This window comes from Callithrix jacchus, chromosome 8 (assembly GCF_049354715.1).
Source record: "Callithrix jacchus isolate 240 chromosome 8, calJac240_pri, whole genome shotgun sequence".
Lineage (NCBI taxonomy): Eukaryota > Metazoa > Chordata > Mammalia > Primates > Cebidae > Callithrix > Callithrix jacchus.
Genome location: NC_133509.1, coordinates 19738647 through 19760631, shown reverse-complemented (window position 1 = coordinate 19760631; position 21985 = coordinate 19738647). Strand labels below are relative to the sequence as shown.

General features: G+C 44.8%; 1 long non-coding RNA gene across 4 annotated transcripts in view; it reads right to left on the bottom strand.

Moving 5' to 3' along the window:
- Window positions 1-21985, bottom strand: part of LOC103795568 (uncharacterized) — a 104331-nt gene that overhangs the window by 38578 nt on the left and 43768 nt on the right. The gene's annotated exons all lie outside the window — the stretch shown is intronic.

Genomic DNA, 21985 nt, shown 5'->3' with positions numbered 1-21985 from the left:
GCCAGGAGAGCCTTTAACCAGAGGACTGGGCCCGGGGACTTCCTGAGGATGATGATTGAAAAGTGGGCCAAGGCATGAGAGAACCAAGAGTTAACCGGGCAGTATGGAGGGGAGGGGACAGCAGAGGCAGCACCCCCAGCCCAAAGAGCAGCATCATAGGTATGTGACGGTGATGGGTGACAGCACAGAGCACGTGTGCATGTTCGCATTGTTCTGTATCTGGGTGAACTTGTGTGTTACACGGTGTGAGTGAATTTCTTAGGTGCACAATGCTGCTGGTGCACTTATGGACTCTAGAAAAGGAACAGGAAGGTGGCAGAGAGAACCAAACCTGAGCAGCCTCTCTGAACTTTCAGAATGATGTTCCTGCACTCTTCTTCCCACTCTTCCACCTTCCCAATTCCCTCTCTGTTAAGGTTTCTTTGGGGAGGCATAGATGTCCTCATACAGAGCAAAAATCTGCCGATGCAGCCTGATGCAACATCTGGAAAAGCAGCGCCACCTGTGAGGGCTGGCTCTGCCCCCAGCCCAGCCTTGGAGGCTCCATTCTGCAAACCAGCATCTCCCTTGTTAAAGAGATGGTCTATTGATTGAGGCCAAAGTGACTTTTTATGGGGCCTTCAGTCCAGAGACAGGAAAGAGACGGGGAGGAGGCTGGAAGTCAGGAGCCCCTGGTGGAAGGAGGTGGGGAGAAGCCCTTCAGCCAATGGAAAGGGCAGAGCAGGGCAGAAAAGGAGCTGGGAAAGCCCCTGGCCAGAAAAAGGCCCCTCTAGATGTCAGGAGAGCCAAGTTTTGAGAGGGCTGAGGCAGGATACAGTGTGACATGTGGCCCAGCCCCATACACCTGGGTCTAAGGCTGAGGAATCCCATGCAAGGCCCATTCACACAGAGACAAGCCCAGACCTGCTCAAATCAGGACACGTGTGTGGGCCTTGTCCTCAAGGAACCCGAGGAGAGGCTTTCCTCCTTGCAGTAGAACCTTGATGAACTTTGCAAGCTAACCCAGGACTAAGGGCCTGACTCCCAAGGACTAAGGGCCTGACTCCCACTCATCCTCTCTTTGTTTATCAATATTCTGTGCCCCGGTGCCAGGCACTGCATTAGTCTCTGGGGGCACAGACATGGTCCTAGCACTCATGGGCCTTACAGTTTAGATAGAAAATAATCATTAAGCAACATTTCCATCACCATGGGATGACAATTGTGAGAGTTATGTGAACAAAAAAACACAGATCTAACCTGGTTTGGAAGACATCGTGGATCCAGGGAGTGCCGAGCCCTGGAGAGCTGACTAGGCCTGTCTGAGTGTCAGCCTTGGCTCCCCCTCCATTCTGGCAACAGTGTCCATTGCTGCATTTTCTCAGCAGATTAATTGGATGATGGTCTACTTCCCTCTGACCCACCACCCAGTTTTGCAATCATGGACCTAGTCAATCCTCTGAGACTGAGCCTACCTCTAACATGCACTGGCCTGGAGCTGTCCCTCCCACAACATAGTGGACCCCAACATCAGCCACCTGTGTGGCCCCTCTCTAGGGCTGAGGAACATTTTCTCACTCCCTTCACACACTACTGGAAGGGAAAGGGCTTCGGGATGAGATGGAGTGAGAGGATACTTCAGGTCCTCTGTTTCAGTGTTCCCCTACTGATATTCACGGATTCTGGGAGAAATGAGACAGTCTCCTCCACCTTTACATCCCAGCCCACCCCTAGTCTGAACCATGTCGCCAGAACTGAGGTGCCAGCCTCCTCCACGCCCTCACGGGTTCTTGTCTCTTGCCACCCAGTGGCACTTGCATCTCCCTCTGTGTCATGCTCTGCTTTCTTCCCTGCTCAGACACCCATCTAAGGCCAGTCATCTAAGCTCAGGATCTTCAGAGCCCATGCGTGCTTTTTTCCGCCCCACAAAGCCAGGCTTTTACAAATGAAAGTCTTGCTTTTCTGACCATTGTCATTTCTATCGCTTTAAAGCAGTGGTTCTTAACCTTGGCTGAACTTTTGTAGGGACCTGAAAAGTTCCCATTCCCAGAACTTCTGACTTAATTGATCCATTGATCTTAAAGTTCAATTGATTTAACTTATGATTAAATCAATTTGATCAATTCTGCAAGGATTCTGCCTTGCAGCCAGGGGCGAGAACCACTGCTTTAAAGAGTTTCATTTAAGAATAGCAATGACTTCTTTTTCTCTGCAGATCCTGCCCTCCCTCCCCATGAAGGAAGCTGAGCCTCAGCAGCATGCATTGATTCAACACATGTCAGTTGAACCCTTTCTAGGTGCCAGGTACTGTTCTAGGTGCCTGGGGCACAGCAGTGAACAAAACAGACAAAAATCTCTGCCCTTGGGTCACTTCTGGCTTCTTATTTGGTTTTTACATTTTTAAATGATTGAAAATGATCAAAAAGAGAATAATATTTTCTGATGTGTGAAAATTTTATATAAAATTCAAATTATATAAGATTCAAATCTTTAATGGTTGAAAAAAAATCAAAAGATGAGCACTATTTCCTGACACAGGAAAATCATGTAAAATTCTAATTTCAATGTCCATAAACAAATTTCTCTGGAGCACAGCCATGCTCATTTGTTCTTTTAATGTCTGTGGCTGAGTTTGCACTCGAATGGCAGAGTTTAATTGCAGCAGACACCATTTAGCATAAAATATTTACTCTCTGGTCCATTACAGAAAAAAAACTTTGCCAACCCCTCTGTCGACAATTGGATACATGGATCTGGAGCTCAGGGGGATCATACAGGCTGGAGACATCAATATGGAGGCAGTAAACCATGGAAGTGGGTGAGACTGGAGAGCAAGTGTGGAGTGAGAAGGGAAGAGGCTGAGGCCAGGCCCTGAAAAACTTGGACATTTGAAGGTTGGATGGAGGAGAAACAGCCCAAAAATAAGATGCAGAAAGAGTAAGCAAGACGATGGAGGAAAATCCAGAGAGTATGTTGTCATGAAAGAAAAGGAAAGTAAGTTATCACGAGGGACTGAGAGGTTAGCAAGTCAATGGAATCAAATCATATGAGAATGGAAAATGTCTAATGAATTCAACACTGAGAGGGTAATTAGTGGCCCTGGTGGGTCAGTTCCAGTAGACCCGTGAGAGGAGAAGCCAGTTTGGAATGGGATGAAGAGAGCATGGTGAGGAAGTGGGTATGAAACATTAGGATAACTTTGTATGAGTAGCTCAACTGAGAAGAGGAGCTGATCAGCCCGTAAAGAGAAAATGGTGGTTAGAGGTAGAGGCAGGTCAAGGAGGTTTTGTTTTCGTCATTGTTGTTTGTTTTAGCTTCAGAATGATTGGAGGGTGTTTGATTGGAAAAGGGTAAGAAGGAAGAGGTAGGGGAGAGAATAGCCAGCAAAGCGACCTGGCCCTGTGAAAGCTTACTGACAGAAGCCGAAGAGCTCCTAGTTCCTGCCTGGCCCTTCCTCCACTGCTGTGAGCCCTCAGAAGTGGGGGAGAGCAGGTGGGGCTGGTGACTCACACCTGCAATCCCAGCACTTTGGGAGGCCGAGGTGGGTGGATCACCTGAAGTCAGGAGTTTGAGACCAGTCTTGCCAACATGGTGAAACCCCATGTTGGTGAAACTAAACATGCAAAAATTAGCCGGGCGTGGTGGTGCGCGCCTGCAGTCCCAGCTACTCCGGAGGCTGAGGCAGGAGAATCGCTTGAACCCAGGAGGCGGAGGTTGCAGTGAGCTGAGATTGCACCACTGCACTCCAGTTTGGGCAACAAGAGTGAAACTCCATCTCAAAAAAAACACACACACACACAAGAAGTTGGGGAAAGCAGAGACCCGGCCAGAAAAGGCTGCACCTTACCTTTCTCCTGTTGCAGGTGCAGGGGAAAAGGGCGACCTTTTCGTGCCAAATTGTGCAGCTTAAAATCCTGGCTCTGTCTCTTCCTATGTGATCTTTGCAAGTGACTATCTCCAGGTCTCAGTGTCCTCATCTGTGAAGTGGGGACAAGCCTCTCTTATTCACAAGATTTGTGAGGATCAGATGCAATGACGTTCACACAACAGCCATAGTGTCTAACACATCAGAGACACTCAATGTTAGATTTCCTCCTCCTTGTCCCAAACCATTCCCAGCCCGGCTACTTCCCAGACTTTATCTTGGAAAAAGAGAAAAGAATCTCAGACAGAAACTTGACCTACATTTAGTGCCAAGTCTCTCGTCTTTCAGGAAGGGAAGAGAGGCAATTCCAGGGATGCATTCAGCCAGCTGGCCTGGACTCAGCCAGATGAATTGCTTTGGAAGCTCCCAGCTAAGGAAGGACTCAGATTCCTTCTTCCAATCAGATCTTGGCGTGATCCCTCTGGCTATCTGAACTCTGGAAGCTTTCGTCAAAACAGGAATTCCTAGCCAGTTGTGCCAGGGTTCTAGTTTTATAGAAGGTTCTGTAGCATTATAGTGTTTGGGGGTTGTCTGGAATCATCACCAGGCCACCAAACTTTCACCATCTCAGGAGATGTTTGTTTGTTTGTTTGTATTGAGACAGAGTGTCGCTCTGTTGCTCAGGCTGGAGTGCAGTGGTGTGATCTTGACTCACTGCAACCTCGGCCTCCTGGGTTCAAGCAATTCTTGTGCCTCAGCCTCCCAAGTAGCTGGGATTCCAGATTTGCGTCACCACGCTCAGCTAATTTTTGTATTTTTAGTAGAGATGGGGTTTTACCATGTTGGCCAGGCTGGTCTCAAACTCCTGACCTCAAGTGATCTGCCCACCTCGGCCTTCCAAAGTGCTGGGATTATAGGCATGAGCCACTGCACACGACCCAGGAGATGGTTTTTCTCCAGGAGATCCCACAGAGATGAACAGTTCCCAGCACAAAGGAGGGTGTGGCCAAGATCAGGAGACCCTCCGATGTAGGGTGAAGGACGGGGTTGGGGGGTAGGGTAGTATCCCCCATTACCATGCTCATGGAGTCATCTGCACAAAACACCGGCCTCCTGCAGGCAACTTCTCAGGCTGCAACCCAGAGCATCCTGTTCTAAGCCTCGTCTCCCCAACTTGTTGCTTAGAAAACATCAAATTGATAGATTTTCCTGGCATTTCCTTGTCAAGGCTGGCAACATGACTGCAGCCCCAGCCTTACACTCAGTCGGGAAAGCGTTTCATCAATTTCTAGGACAAAAATCCTGTGAAGGGGACAGACCAGGTTGGTCTTTCATCATGAGAGATCAGCTCAGCAGGCCAGGGAGGGAGAGAAGCCATTTGTTCTGGGAAGCAAATCAAAGTATCAAAGATGCCTCCTGCAATTATTTAAATTAAATATTATGTTTCATTGAATGTAAGATACATAATTAATAAAGGCTCCTTACCTTCTTTGTAGTCCTACTGAACCGCAAAGAGATCACTGCCAAACCTCTCCTGCAGTGGCCAGAATGATGGGTGTGTGCGTATGCATGCGTGTGTGAGTGACAATGTGTGCCTGATTACTCCTGACAACTTGTGCCCCAGGAGTTATTTGACAACAAAAAGCCCACCCAAGCCAACTTATGTAAAAGAGGATTTGTTATAAGGAATTGGGAACATCTCACTGTAATAGACAAGTGGGCAATGTCCCTACTCTGTCAGCGTCTACACCTTCCGATGGCACCAGACTGCTTCCCTCACCAGCACCCACAGCTCACTGGACCAGGACATCCGACTCATGCTGATTCAGTTGGCTTCTGACTCCCAGAAATTTGAGACTGGGATGCAGACATGCAAACTCGTTGGTAGGTGGTGCTATGACTAGGAGGGCTTGTCTGGAAGGCGAAGGTGCCTGTGATGTTTGCGTTATGTACCTACTTGGCACGGTGGTTCTCAAAGTTTTGCATGTCAAAGGGTCACCTAGGGCATTTGCTAAAAGTGTAATTTCTTTGGCTCCATCCCCAGAGATTCAGGGCTCTAAATTTTTAATAAATGCTTCAAGTGATTTGAATGGAGGTATTTCAGCGAGATAGAAGAAAGAAAGAAAAAAGAGAAGCAGATGACAGATGGAAGATCTTGCTGCCCCAGAATGATTTAAAAAAAAGAGAGAGAGAGAGAGAGAGAGAGAAACTAACTGCCTTGGTTGAAGGTGGCTTCCAGTTTTCAGTTAAAGTCCCTCATAATACCCTTCCATCATTCCTGCCCTTGTGTTCTGTGGATACCTCTGATTCCTAAGAAACTCTAAGTTGGTTTCCGCTTCCTGCCACCAAAGAAATCCTGGTGCCTGTGGAACCAAGGGCAAGTAACCATCTGGTCCAATCAGTGGTGGCTGGTGGGAGCCGAGGCAGGACCCCTGCTAGAAACACAGCCACCTGTTCCACTCTCTCACAGGTACCACGGCAGGTCCTTCCTAGGAAGGGGATGCTGTCTGGGAACACACCCCACACACATCTGCTACAGTGGACGCTTCCGCGCATGGAAGGGCCCCTGAGTGTTTGTGTGCCTGTGTGTGTGCGCAAGTGCACAACTCTAGGTCTGCTGCCTGTGAGGCCTGGGTATGGTATTTTCTCAGAGAACGAGATTATCATCGTGAGTGGGTGTGTGTTACTGAATCTGTCTGTGCATGTGAGTGGGTGAGAACCAAGCCAAGCAGCATTCTAGGTTATAATTGTCCACATTAGAGACTCATTAACTGTATCGCTGCATCTACCCATAATACACCAGCATTATATTTAGAAATTAGCTTCTTAAAGAGAGAGCGCAGAGAGCCCGCTGTTATATGGGAGAGGGGTGTTCGTATCAGACCATTTGGAAAAGAAAAGGTGGCAAGAGTTGCACTCAGAATGACTTGGGGACTGGGCAGAGGCAGATACCAAGGCTCTGCAGGGTCAAGCCCAGACAGTCTGAGCAGGCAACAAGTTCCGTTACCGTGTTGTGGGAAGCAAAGTTAGAGCACAGGGAACATGGCCCTGGCGCCAGGAGATAACAAGGACACAACGTGCCTGGTCCAAAGTCCCCAGGGCATTAAGAACCCAGTCGGTGTGATTTCTTCCCACCTCAGCCTCCCAAGTAGCTGGGACTACAGGCACCTACCATCATGCCCAGCTGCTTTTTTGCATTTTTTTTTTTTTGTAGAGATGGGGTTTCACCAAGTCACCCAGGCTGGTCTCTAACTCCTGGGCTCAAGCCATCTGCCTGTCTTGGCCTCCCAGAGTGCTGGGCTTACAGGCGTGAGCCACCATGCCCAGCCTTGTGCAGCATTTTAAGGGCACTTGTATATCTATGGCAGTCACTACAATAAAATTCTCATCACAAACCAGAGCAGAGAAGCAACCTCTCCTTCCCATCCAGCACCCCCACCCGTGGCACTTTACCTGTCTCTCTCTGACATCGTTTATTGCCTCATCATGTGTATGTCTATGGGAAAGGTCCTCTGTCACCTCCTGCCCACACGCTCTTTGGCAGATAGGCTCAGTCATCTACCCAGATCCCCGCACATCCCCTTTGCAATGCTGTGGCCCCACCCCCAGCTTCTATTGCTTCGCTACTCATTGTTTGCAGCTGTGATTTTCTCCAGAGGCTCATCCTTGGGCCCCTGGAGCTGCCACACAGGCATCCACCAGACTCACAGCCAGAGGTCCACCCCGTTCCCACCCTCCAACTAGGACCGACAGGTACAGGGTTAAAAAGCCCACCCTCTTGCCTGAGCAGGTACAAACTCTCAGAAGCAGAGTATACCTCAGACCTCCCCAGGGGGCCAAACCATGTTCAGTCTTCATCTGAAATCTCTCCTTCCATTGGCTTCTTCCTCTTCTGACACTGCTTACCCTGACTCTCTCACTGAGTGCTCCTTGGGACACTTTCTTTATAAATCACTTGCATGGCAGGCTGGGTATGGTGGCTCACAGCTGTAATCCAAGCACTTTGGGAGACCCAGTGGGCAGATCACTTGAGGTCAGGAGTCTGAGACCAGCCTGGCCAAGATGGGGAAATCCTGCCTCTACTAAAAATACAAAAAAAAAAAAAAAAAAAAAAAAAAAAGCCAGATGTGGTGGTGCATGCCTGTAATTCCAGCTACTTGGGAGACTGAGGCACAAGAATTGCTTGAACCCAAGAAGCGGAGGTTGCACTCAGCTGAGATGGTACCACTGCACTCCAGCCCAAGCAACAGAGTGAGACCACGTCTTAAAAAAAAAAAAATGGCCAGGCATAGTGGCTCATGCCTGTAATCCCAGCACTTTGGGAGGCTGAGGTGGGTGGATCACAAGATCAGGAGTTCGATACAAGCCTAACCAACATGATAAAACCTCGTCTCTACTAAAAATACAAAAATTAACTGGGCGTGGTGGCATGTACCTATAATCCCAGCGACTCAGGAAGCTGAGACAGGAGAATCAGTTGAGCCTGGGAGGTGGAGGTTGCAGTGAGCTAAGATTGTGCATCAGAACCTGGGGGGCAGAGCGAGACTTCATCTCAAAAAAAAAAATAAATAAATAACTTGCTTACAAATCCCTGGCTCAGAGAAGCTGCTTCTTAAAGACCCTTCTTCCTAGTGTCCCAACCCAGCCCACAGCCCCCAGAAAATCTAAAAGAATTTGCACCTTTCCTTGCCTTGTACATCTGTGCTTGGCCCATTTTCCTTCACTTTCTTCTGCTTGCAGGGCTGCATTTCTCAGATTTCTCTATCATCTGGTGTTTTATTGTGCTTGGCCACTGGGGAGCATTGGCAGGAAATTGGGTGCCGGGCTCTTTCTCACTCTGCCTCTGCTTTAAGAGACTCTCAGACCACTGCTGTGTGTCTTCCATTCCTACAGGTCCTGCCAGACAAGCCCACTGTGACTCCAGCTCTTGCAGGGTGACCTTGCAGCCTGGGGGTGACCGTGCTTCCTGCTGCTGTTACTTTGAATTGTCTCGCTGTCCTCTAACTTCTTGACCGGGCGACCTGTTTAACAAATTCCCTGCATTAAAGTCCCTCTGTTTTAAATATTCAAGAGGTTTCCATTTCCTGGTGAGACCCTGACTGATCCAACTCAGAATAAGAGTTGTGGTGGGTGGTGGGGTGAAGAAGACAGGGGGCTAGAACCTGCAGCCAAGGGGAGAGTTCGGGAGGAGAGACACAGGTTAGAGAATCACTGACGTAGGGGTGGAGGATAAAACCAGAGCGCAATGAAGGATAAAGCCATGACAGCAGCAAGACTGAGTACGCAGAGGGGAGGAAGCACACTAGCTCACAAAGCTACCCATCCCAATTTAGTAAAAAGTACTGTTTAAAATGAATGGGTATCTGCCTCACTGTAACACGCGCTGACTGTTACTACAGATCAAATCTGATTTTTTTCCACACGCCAGTCCTTTGGGTTTTCAGTGAGGCATATTGTGCTGTCTTCCACATCTTCTCTAATACATTGAATCTTCAGGATTTTCCTGGCAGGGCAGGGTTCCTGGGGCCCTTGCTCCCCTGCCCTGGTGACTCTCCTCTGGACATGGACATGACATGGACATGTTCATTTAGCAGCACTCCTTACAAATAGGCTCCTATGGGGAAACACTAGCCTCTAGATGTCATCTCACCATCCTTGCTTCAGAAGGAAGGACCCTGAACCTCTACAGAGGCATCCAAGACTGAATTCCAGCCAGGCGCAATGGCTCACGCCTATAATCCCAGCACTTTGAGAGGCCAAGGCAGGAGTGTCGCTTGAGCCCAGAAGTTCAAGACTGGCCTGACCAACATGGTAAAACCCTGTCTCTACACAAAAAAAAAAAAAAAGCAAGAATTAGCCAGGCATGGTGGCATGTACCCGCGGTCCCAGCTACTTGGGAGGCTGAGGCAGGAGGATCTCAACCCCAGGAGGTGGAGGCTGCAGTGAGCCATGATCATGCTTCTTGGTCTTAAGTGTGATCTCACTTCTTGGTCGTAAGCATGATCCCACTCCTGGGCAACAGAGTGAGACCCTGTCTCGAAAACAATCAAACAAACTGAATACCGTTTTGGAGCTATAAGCCCAACTACTGGCTTACTGTGGATTTGCAGACATGTCACAGGAGAGAAGAAAGGATAGATCTTCTATTTCAGGTCAACTCACCCCTTCCTGTCTGTGGTACTTGGTTGGGTAACTCAACACGCATTCTAATCTCCTTTGCCTTGTCCACCTCCACTCCAGAGACTGAGAATATGAAAGACTTTCTTTCCCCGCTTTCCCTGAAGCTGGGGACGAGAGGCCTATAACTCAGTTCTGGCCAATTAAATCCAAATGTAAATCTGTTGGGGCTTCTGAGAAAGTTTTGCCTTCCTAATAAGAGACAAGTATCTCTGGAGCCACCCCTTCCTGGTCCTACCTGCCTTTGACATAGTCATAATGTGACTGTCGGAGAAATGCCTGGAGAGTCTCAGAAAAGCTGGCCCTGACACTGGGGACCATGAGTCAGTGTGGACAGTCCCCACCTCTGGACTTCTTGCATTAGGGAAAAAATCTGAACCAACACACTCAGGGAATATAGTTTCAATTTATATTACCAGGAGTTAATATTCCTAATATTTTTTAAAAAGGTCCTAAAATTGAAAAGATCTCAACTGGATAGAAATATAAGCAAGGGAGATGAACAGACCATTAACAGAAAAACAAAGCAAATGGTTCTTGACCAAATGAAAAGATGCTCAGTTGGTGGCTCATGCCTGTAATATCAGCACTTTGGGAGGCCAAGGTGGGCAGATCACGAGGTCAGGAGACTGAGACCATCCTGGCTACACGGTGAAACCTCGTATCTACTAAAAACACAAGAAAGTTAGCTGGGCATGGTGGCATGCACCTGAAGTCCCAGCTACTCAGGAGGCTGAGGCATGAGAATCACTTGAACCTGGGAGGTGGAGGTTGCAGTGAGCTGAAATCACACCACTGCACTCCAGCCTGGTGACAGAGTGAGACTGTAATCTAGCACTTTGGGAGGCCAAGACAGGTGGATCACTTGAAGTCAGGAGTTTGAGACCAGGCTGGCCAATATGGTGGTGAAACCCCATCTCTACTAAAACACAAAAATTGGCCGGGCTTGTGGCAGGCACCTGTAGACTCAGCTACCAGGGAGGTTGAGGCAGGAGAATTGCTTGATCCTGGGAGGTGGAGGTTACAGCTGAGATCACGCCACTGCATTGCCATCCTGGGTGATAGAGCGAGGCTTCATCTCAAAATAAAAAGAATTCAGCAACATGAAACAACCATATGAAACAATGGTTTTCAAGACACTGGACATCTAGCAATGAAAGACCGGTCCCCCTGAGAGACAGGAAATAAATAAGGTTTGCCATCCTCTTATCCCAGCTTCCTGTTGCAAGGGCATTTCCAGGACTCAAAAAGGGACAGGTCTCAGGCAAAGCCTGGTAGACACCCCAACTTGAGGAGATGGAGATGATAGTCCAAGAACAACCATCTTTCGAACTGAATGAAGATGAAAACATATAAACATAGCAAAATTTGTGGCTACAGCTAAGGCGGTACTTAGAGAAAAATTTAAGCAGTGAATACCTATATTAGAAAAGAAACGTTGACATAGAGCCAGAGTTTTGAGGAAAAAGAGAAATGATCAGAGCTTCTGCCTCAAGACACTAGAAAAAGAAGAGCATGTGAAGTGCAAAGGAAGCAGAAGAAAGAAAAACATGAAAATCAGAAGGCCAAGGATGAAATAGAAAATGGAAAACAACAGAAAAAAATCAATGAAAGCAAAAGCGATTTCTTTGAGAAGATAATAAAACCTCTAGCTGGGCTGCTAAGGAAAAAAAAAAGAAAAAGGACAAAAATTACCAATATCGGGAGTGACAGATATGATATCGTTACAGATTCTACAGGTAAAGCAGGATGATAAGGGAGTATAATGAATGAATTAGTATTCCGACACCTTAGATAAAAATGAACAAATTATTTAAAAGACACAAATTACCAAAACTTGCTCAAGAAGAGTAGATACTCTGAATAGCCCTGTACCTATTAAAGAAATTGAATTTGTTAATTAAAAATTCACGCAAAGAGGCTGGGCACAACAGCTCATGCCTGTAATCCCAGCACTTTGGGAGGCTGAGGTAGGAAGATCGCTTAAGACCAAGACTGTGAGACCTGTGTGGGCAACATAGCAAGACCCCTTCTCTACAAAAAATTTAAAAATTAGCCAGGTGTGATGGCATGGACCTGTAGTCCTAGCTACTCAGGAGGCTAAGGTGGGAGGATCACTTGAGCCCAGGAGTTGGGATTCCATGTTACAGTGAGCTATGACTTCACCACTGCACTCCAACCTAGGTGACAGAGCAAGACCTTGTCTCTAAAAAAGATTAAATTCTACAAACAACTCAAGCAGATTTACAGGAAAAAAACAAACAAGCCCATTCAAAAGTGGGCAAAGGATATGAACAGACACTTTACGAAAGAAGACATATATGAGGCCAACAATCATATGAAAAAATGCTCATCGTCACTGGTCATCAGAGAGATGCAAATCAAAACCACATTGAGATACCATCTCACGCCAGTTAGAATGGCGATCATTAAAAAATCTGGAGACAACAGATGCTGGAGAGGATGTGGAGAAAAAGGAACACTTTTACACTGTTGGTGGGAGTGTAAATTAGTTCAACCATTGTGGAAGACAGTGTGGCGATTCCTCAAGGCCTTAGAAATGGAAATTCCATTTGACCCAGCAATCCCATTACTGGGTATATATCCAAAAGACTATAAATCGTTCTACTATAAGGACACATGTACACGAATGTTCATTGCAGCACTGTTTACAATAGCAAAGACCTGGAATCAACCCAAATGCCCATTGATAATAGACTGGATTGGAAAAATGTGGCACATATACACCATGGAATATTATGCAGCAATCAGAAATGATGAGTTCGTGTTGTTTGTAGGGACATGGATGAATCTGGAAAACATCATCCTCAGCAAACTGACACAAGAACAGAAAATGAAACACCGCATATTCTCACTCATAGGTGGGTGATGAAAAATGAGAACACATGGACACAGAAAGGGGAGTACTAAACACTGGGGTCTATTGGGGGGAAAAGGGGAGGGCCAGTGGGAGGGGGATAGCCTGGGGAGAAATGCCAAATGTGGGTGAAGGGGAGAAGAAAAGCAAAGCACACTGCCATGTGTGTACCTACGCAACTGTCTTGCATGCTCTGCTCATGTACCCCAAAACCTATAATCCAATAAAAAATTTAAAAAAAAAAAAAGATTAAATTCAACTAAAAATTTTAAAGGTCACACAAAGAAAACTCCAGTCCAGGTGGTTTCACCAAACATTATAGGAGGAAAATTTCCTTTAAACATTATGCCACAGATTAAGGAGAAAAATAATCAATTCTGCATAAACTCTTTCAAAAAATTGAAGAGCCAGGCGTATTTCCCAACTTATTTCATGAGACTACCATTCCCCTGATACCTAAACAAGACAAAGACATCACAAGAAAAAAAAAATGATAAACCAATATTTCTCATGACTATAAATGCATAAGTTCTAAACAAATTTTCAGCAAATCAAATTCAACTATCTAAGGAACGGGGAAAAAGGCATCAGTATTTATTGGCAGGTGACACGGTCTCCTATGTAGAAAATGTAATGGAATTTACAAAAATAGCTACTAGAATTCATAAGTAAGTTAGCATAGTTGCAGGACACAAGATCAATATATAAACATTTAACTCTTCTAAATACCAGCAATGAACAATCAGAAGTTGAAATTTTGTAAATACCGTTAAGCAGAAATAAATGTGAAATAGGAGAAAGATATGAAAGTCCTGAACACTGAAAACTATAAAATATTGCTGAGAAAAACTAATGACAACCTAAATAAATGGAGAGATAAATCACGTTCATGGGTTGAAAGACTTAAGATGTTAGTTCTCCCCAAATTTATATGTAGATTCCATGCAATCCCAATCAAAATTCCAGCAGGCTTTTTTGGTAGAAATTGACAAGCCAGTTCTAAAATTTATGTTGAAACAGAAAAGACCTAGAAAAGCAAAGCAATTTTGTAAAAGAACGAAGTTGGAGACCAACACTGCCTATCTTAAGAATTATTTTAAAATTGGCCAGGCTCAGTGGCTCAAGTCTGTAATCCCAGCACTTTGGGAGGCCGAGGCGGGTGGATCACGAGGTCAAGAGATCGAGACCATCCTGGTCAACATGGTGAAACCCCGTCTCTACTAAACATTACAAAAAATTGGCTGGGCACGGTGACGCGTGCCTGTAATCCTAGCTACTCAGGAGGCTGAGGCAGGAGAATTGCCTGAACCCAGGGGGCGGAGGTTGCGAGGTTGCCGTGAGCCGAGATCGCGCCATTGCACTCCAGCCTGGGTAACAAGAGCGAAACTTCATCTCAAAAAAAAAAAAAAAAAGGTACGATTATCAAAGATAATTACTGCTGTAAAGACAAAAATCAGATCAATGGAACAAAAAGGAAAATTTAGAAATAGATGCATAACTCATTTTCAGAAATGGGGCAAAATTCAATGGAGAAAAGCTGATCTTTTCAGCAAATGATGTAGGAACAACTGGACCATCCACACAAAGGAAAATGAACTTCAATCCAATAGCTTGCACCGTTTACAAAAATTAACTGAAAATGATCCTAGACTTACATGTAAACACCAAAACTATAAAAAATTTTAGAAGAAAATCTTTGTGACCTTGAGTTAGGCAAAGATTTATTAGGTATGACACCAAAAGTACAATCTGTAAAAGAAAAAATTGGTCAGTTGAACCTCATCAAAACTTAAACATTATATTCTTTGAAAGACCCTTTTTTAAAATTATACTTTAAGTTCTGGGGTACATGCACAGAATGTGCAGGTTTGTTACATAGGTATACATGTGCCATGGTGGTTTACTGCACCCATTGCCCTGTCATCTGCATTAGGTATTTCTATCCTCCCTTCCCTATCCCCCAATCCCTTGCTATCCCTCCTCTGCCCCACCCTCACCCGCCAATAGGCCCTGGTGTGTGATGTTCCCCTCTCTATGTTCATGTGTTCTCATTGTTCAACACCCACTTATGAGTGAGAACATGCAGTGTTTGGTTTTCTGTTCTTGCGTTAGTTTGCTGAGAATGATGGTTTCCAGCTTTATCCATGTCCCTGCAAAGGACATGAACTCATCCTTTTTATGGCTGCATAGTATTCCATGGTGTATATTTTCTTTTTCCAGTCTATATCATTAATGGGCATTTGGGTTGGTTCCAAGTCTTCACTATTGTGAACAGTGCCACAATAAACATACATGTGCATGTGTGAAAGACACTGTTAAGAGAACAAAAGACAAGCTACAGACCAAAAGAAAATGTCTATAAACCATCTGTTTGCCAAAGGACACGTATCCAAAATATACAAAGAATGTTCAAAACCAAATAAGAAAACAAATCACCTAATTAAAAATGATCTAAAGCCTTTGTACACAGACACTTTATCAAAGAAGATATGTGGATAGCAAATAAGCATGGCGAGATTTTTAACATGATTCATCATTAGGGAAATGCAAATTAAAACCACAATGAAATAGCTACACAGCAACAAGAATGGCTAAAATGAAAAAGCTTGACCATATCAAGTGTTGACAAGAAAATAGAGAAACTGAATCTCTCATGCACTGCTGGTGGGAATGTAGAATGGTTCAGTCACTTTGGAAAATGGCTTGTCAGTTTATTTAAAAGGTAAATATATACCTACCATATGTTCTAGCCTTTCTGCTTCTAAATATTTACCCAAGAGAAATGAAAGCATATCTCCATACAAAGACTTATATAGATGGATATCCACAGCAGATTTATTTGTAATAGCCCAAAACTATTAATAAATGGCTCAAATGTCCATCAACAGGTGAGTGAATAAATAAATTGTGGTGGCTTCACACAAATACTATTCAGCAATAGAAAGACTGAACTATCGATAAATGCAACAGCATGAATTAATCTCAAAATAATTGTGCTGAGTAGAAGAAGATAGACAAAAGAGACTACATACTGTATGATTCCACTTAGGTAAAACTCAAAAAATGCACCCTAATCTATAGTGACAGAAAGCAGATCAATAGTTGCCTGTATGGCAGGCAACATCCAAGATGTCTCCCTACAATGCCCACCCCCCGGCCCTCACACCCTGTGTAACTCCTTCCACTTCAGAGTGGGCGACCCCTTGTGACCCACTTCTAGTGAACAGAATATGGCAAAAATGATGAGATTTCGCTTTTGAGATTAGGTTTTAAAGAGGCGGTGACTTCTGTCTTGCCTGTAAAATGAGATCACAACCCTGGTGGATCCCATGGTTACAACCTTGGGAGAGACCCTGAGGCAGAGTCACCCAGGTAAGTTGTGTCCCACACTCCTGGCCCACAGAAGATGAGAGATGGTAAACACTTGCAGTTTTCAGCTGATAAATTTTGGGGTTGTTACATAGCGATAATAGGTAATACATCTGTGATTATTACTGTTAATTACTATATATTATATACTTATTATATATAACTATTATATACTTATTCATAACTAATTACTAGAAGTAGGAATTAATAGTATATAATAATTATATAATAAATGGATTCTATTATATAAATTATATGCAATAAAAATTTATATATAATAAATTAGATCCTATAAATTACTCTGTAGATTGGGTAATACTATTAATCACTATCACTTTTTACTATTACTTTTATTACTATTTTTGTGTTTTTAGTAGAGACAGGGTTTCACCATGTTGGCCAGGCTGCTCTCAAACTCCTGAGCTCAAATGATCCACCCACCTCAGCCTCCCAAAGTGCTGAGATTACAGGTGTGAGCCACTGCGTCCAGCCTAGTATGTTCATATTCTAAAGTAACTAGTAAGTGAATCATGCTAGCAGCATGACAAATCCCATCTGTTTTATTTCCATCCTTTATTGATTAGATATTGCTATTAATACTCAGGTGTGAGAATTAGAGGGAATATGGGTGTGAGAGGCAGAAGAGAGGGTTTTCTTTCATAAAGAAACTTTTGGAGGTGAAGGATAGACAGGGTCCCTACCTTGATGACCGTGATGGTTTCATGGGTGTACGCATATGTCCAAACTTACTGATTTATACTCTTTAAATATATGAAGTTTATTATAGGTAAATGGTATCTCAAAAAATAGTTATGTTTTACAAAGGTGCTATGAGGTTCAAGAGAGAACTAAGAATATATCAATGCATCACGCACAGTGGTTCACACCTGTAATGCCAGCCTTTTAGGAGGCTGAAGCGGAAAGACCGTTTGACCCCAGGAGTCTGAGACCAGCCTGGATAACATAGGGAGATCCCATCTCTACAAGAAATAAAAAGTTACCCAGGTACAGTGGTGTGTGCCTGTAGTCCTAGCTACTCAGTAGGCTGAGGTGGAAGGATCACTTGAGCCTGGGAAGCAGAGATTGCAGTGAGCCGAGATCATGCCATTGTACTGCAGCCTGGGTGACAGAGTGAGACCCTGTCTCAAAAAAAAAAAAAAATTATCAGTGGATGCAGCAATGCGGAGGTCCTTGATCTAGGGTGACCCCCAGTCTGAATTTGCCCAGGACTGCGGCAGTTCCTGGAATGCAAGACTTTCTATTTTAAAGCCTGGAAGTGTCCCAGGCAATCCGGGATGAGCTGGTTATTCTGCTGCTGACGCTGACAGGGATGAGAGGGGCATCCATCGTGGAAGTCAGTGTCAACCTTGACAAAGGCTGTTTCAGTGGGACTCTGGGGACAAAAGCGTTTTGGAATAAAGACAGAATGGGAGAAGAATTGGGGATGATGAATGTGTATAACTTGTTCAAGAATTTTTGTTGCAGCAGCAAGAAGAGAATCATGGTAGTATCAGAGCGGGGTGGATGGAATCCAGCAAGTTAAGTTTTAAGATAGGAGCAATTACAGCTGTGTGTGTGCAAGGGGAAATAATCCAGTAGCGAGAAAGTTTTTGATAATGTGCATACAGACAGAGATCACTGCAGGAGAAAAGCCTCCAGTAGCCGACCTACTTGTCAAAGCAGAGTTCCCACATGTGGTCTGTAGCTCCCTGCCAGGCTGCGGGAGCTCCCACAGTGGGTCACAGTGACCCCTCAAGTCTCCTCTTCACTTCTTACAGGCAAGTGACTCTTGCTTTATAGACTCTCATACTTTTGGCTGAGAAGGGTTACTCACTAGGAGCCTAATAAGTGAATCATGAAAAGTTACTAAAATGTGCTATCCGTGAGATAAAATTACCCAGGACTCTGACTACGTCCTCGGCTAAAAAACTTGGCTGCCACACAGCGCTTAGCAACATCGTCGGGCTCTACTCTGCAAGCGCACTTGCAGATGGTTAGAATTTCACAACTTTCCAGAAGGGCTTATGGCTAAGATTCATCAGTGTTGCCCGCTGGCTGTGGTTTTGTCTGGTTACCGATGGCCTTGCTATTTTTATTATAAAAGTTTCTTTTAGTTTAGCTTTCATGTTATTTAGCTTTTTTTTTTTGGTAAAATTACCATTTATGTTGCTAAGGTTTATTTCACAGTCTCCAGTAATCCAGATTGGCATTGATAATATTTAACCTATAATTTTCCTATATTTCCTCAAGACCACATAAGTTTGGTGTTCATCCAACGCTTAATCACTCATATTCCTGTGATAGGCTGATTGTAGATATCAGCCACTTTCACAAGTAAAACAAAACTGTTTGGAGTTCTTTTTTGGTTTTTAGAAAATTGTTTTATAGTACAAAAATCCTAGTATGTTCATATTCTTTTTTTTTTTTTTTTTTTTTTTTTTTGAGATTGAGTCCCCTTCTGCTGCCCAGGCAGAACTGCAGTAGAGCGATCTCAGCTCACTGCAACATCCACCTCCTGGGTTAAAGTGATTCTCCTGCCTCAGCCTTCCGATTAGCTGGGATTATAGGCACCCGCCACCATGCCCAGCTAATTTTTTGTGTTTTTAGTAGAGACAGGGTTTCACCATGTGGGCCAGGCTGGTCTCAAACTCCTGACCTCAAATGATCCACCCACCTCGGCTTCCCAAAGTGCTAGGATTATAGGCATGAGCCACTGTGCCCAACCTAGTATGTTCATATTTTAAAGTAGCTAGTAAGTGAATCATTTATCTTGCTAGCAGCATGACAAATCCAATTTGTTTTATTTCTTTCCATTCTTATAATCCTGAGTTTTTTCTCGAGTGGAAATTTGAGGGGAGGGGAGAGCACAAAGTCTTATACCCTGCCTGTCAGTGCCACAATCAAAAGGTTCAGGAGCCCCAGTTCTACAATTCTAGAAGGAGTTTTAGGGCTTTTCAGGACAAACCGTGCCAGCACAGGCAGACTTTATAGCTCTCCAAATCCTGCGAGCAGCAGTTTTCCTAATTCCAGCCTGGCCCCCAAAAGTGCCCACAGTCATTCCTTCCTTCTTCTTAAGGACCAGCCCAGAGGAGGCTGTGGCTTTGCCCAACAGGGCATAACATCCCGTTTTTCTGGGATGCATCTTTAATTTTTTTTTTTCTTGTCTCTTTTGGCTTCTCTCTTCTCCTTGCCCCAAGATTTAAACTTACTGTTCTAAATATAGTTTCCAACAGGTGTGCAGCCAGAGCGGGGAGGCTGTGGTCCAGCTGTCCCCAGTGACAGGGATTCTCTCCAACCGCCTCGCTGGGTCATGGCATTGAGAGGGACGGGAAGGAGGCATAGCTTCTCATTTCCTGAGCAAAGCTGAGCCCAGGAGAGTGTGCAAGCTACCTCCAGACTAGGGAGAACTACTCCGGACCAACAAGGAATCAGGAATTAGGTACTATGTGGCTGACACTGCCAGGTGTCTGCTCAATATCCATGTCCTCCTTTCTTGTTAGTATAAACCTCATTTGGCAGGAAGGTGGGGGTGGAGAAAGAGATCAATAGAACAAAGAGTCCCAGCTAGAGACAAAACTAAATTAAACAGGCCGAATGTGGTGGTTCATGCCTGTAATCCCAGCACTTTGGGAGGCCGAGGCATGCTGATCACTTGAGGTCAGGAGTAGGAGTTCAAGACCAGCCTGGCCAACATGGTGAAACCCTGTCTCTACTAAAAAAAAAAAAATTATATATAATATATATTATATATACATATATCATATATATTATATATTACATATATATTACATATGATATATGTAATATATATAATATAATATATAAATATTACATACACACAAACACACACACACACAACTTAGCTGGGTGTGGTGGCACACACTTGTAATCCCAGAAAATCGCTTGAACCCAGGTTGCAGTGAGCAGAGATTGCACCACTGCACTCCAGCCTGGGCGACAAAGCAAGACTCCAGTTCAAAATAAATAAATAAATGAATACTAAATTAAACATTGTATTTTCTAGCCTAGCTCTGGCCAATAAGACATACATAGGTTAAAGGTTTCTAAGAAAGACTTGCTTTCCTCTCTTCCTGCCCACACCCTGATAAGTGGAGCTGCAGCAGCCATCTTGTGACCATGAGGAAAAGGCCAAGGGAAGCAGAGACTGCAGATCCAAATCTCTGAACCACAAAAACACCACCACTACCTATCTCTCTTGTTGTGTGGGGTAAAAAATATAGTAAATCCTTACAGGTTTAAATTCCATCTCTGTTATTCTGAATGCAAGTCCTGATGGATAAATCATCTGATATGGTCTGGCTCTGTGGCCCCACCCAAATCTCATCTTGAATTGGAATCCCCACATGTTGAGGGAGGGACCTAGTGGGAAGCGATTGGGTCATGGACACGGTTTCCCCCATGCTGTTCTCGTGATGGTGAGGGAGTTCTCATGATATCTGATGGTTCACAAGTATGGCACATCCTTCACGTGCTCTCTCTGCTGCCGCCTTGTGAAGAAAGTGCCTGCTTCCCCTTAGCTCTCCACCACGATTGGTGTAAGTTTCCTCAGGCCTCCCAGCCATGAGGCACTGTGAGTCAATTAAACCTCTTTTCTTTATCAATGACCCAGCGGTATCTTTATAGCAGCGTGAAGAGGGACTAATGCACTTTCACCCAGGGCATGGGCTTGGGCACGTAACTGAGGACACGACACGCCTGTTTGATATCATCCTTTCTTCCTCTCCTGCTCCTCTTCCCCTCCTTCCCTATCTCCTGAGTCTCTACTCTGCACCAAGCTCTGGGCCATGCTCTGAGAGAAGGGAGCGAAGCTTCGGGTAGCCCTGGGGAGAGCCTGCCACCTGTTCTACAGGGCTGATCTTATCCCCACAGATAAGCTTGGGTCTCCTAGGTGATTTGTATGGCTTCTCCCTCTGCATATGGTTTCTTTCTCTTCTTAGGGGGCAGGTGGTAGAGAGGGAAGAGCATACATCTCTGTGTCAGAGCCCTGTGTTTGAATCCCAGCTCTGCCCCTTATTGGCTGTGAGATCCAGGTGAGTCACTGAGTACAGTATAAGTGTGAGCTCCTCTGAATAATGTCCTGCTCCAAGGATTAAATGACACAGCAACACTTCACCCTTAGTGGGTGCCTACTCTGGGCCAGATGACTGTTAGACATGATTTCTGATCTTCAGAGCCAGTGCTTTTTTCATTTGAATGTACAAAGAATCACAAGGATCACAAGGAAGGTGCAAGGATCTTGTTTAAAGGCAAATTTGATTCAGGAGGGCTCGAGTGAGGCCCAAGATTCTGCACTTCTGACAAGCTCTTAGGATGCAGCTGGTCTACAGACCACTCTCTGAGTATCCAGGCTTACGTATCAAATGCACGAGGCAGGTCAGAGGTCACAAACTCAAATATCTCCAGGGGGCTAGCAGCAAAAATCACTCTGAGCAAGAGGCACTGGCAGGACCACGGCAAACTGGAGCAAGGAAGGCCTTGTCTGAAGCGGGCAGCCCTCTGCAGCCTCCAAGGAAGGTGGGGTCGGCATTGCCTAATATATCCCTTCTTTTCCCCCCAAAGAAACCAGCATTCCAGAGTTTCAGATAAGATCTCTGGATTGCAAACAATGTCAACAAATTCAACTTTTAACAGCTTCATTAAAGTATAACTGACATTCTAGATATTTGAAGTTTACGAGTTGGTAAGTTTTGATATTT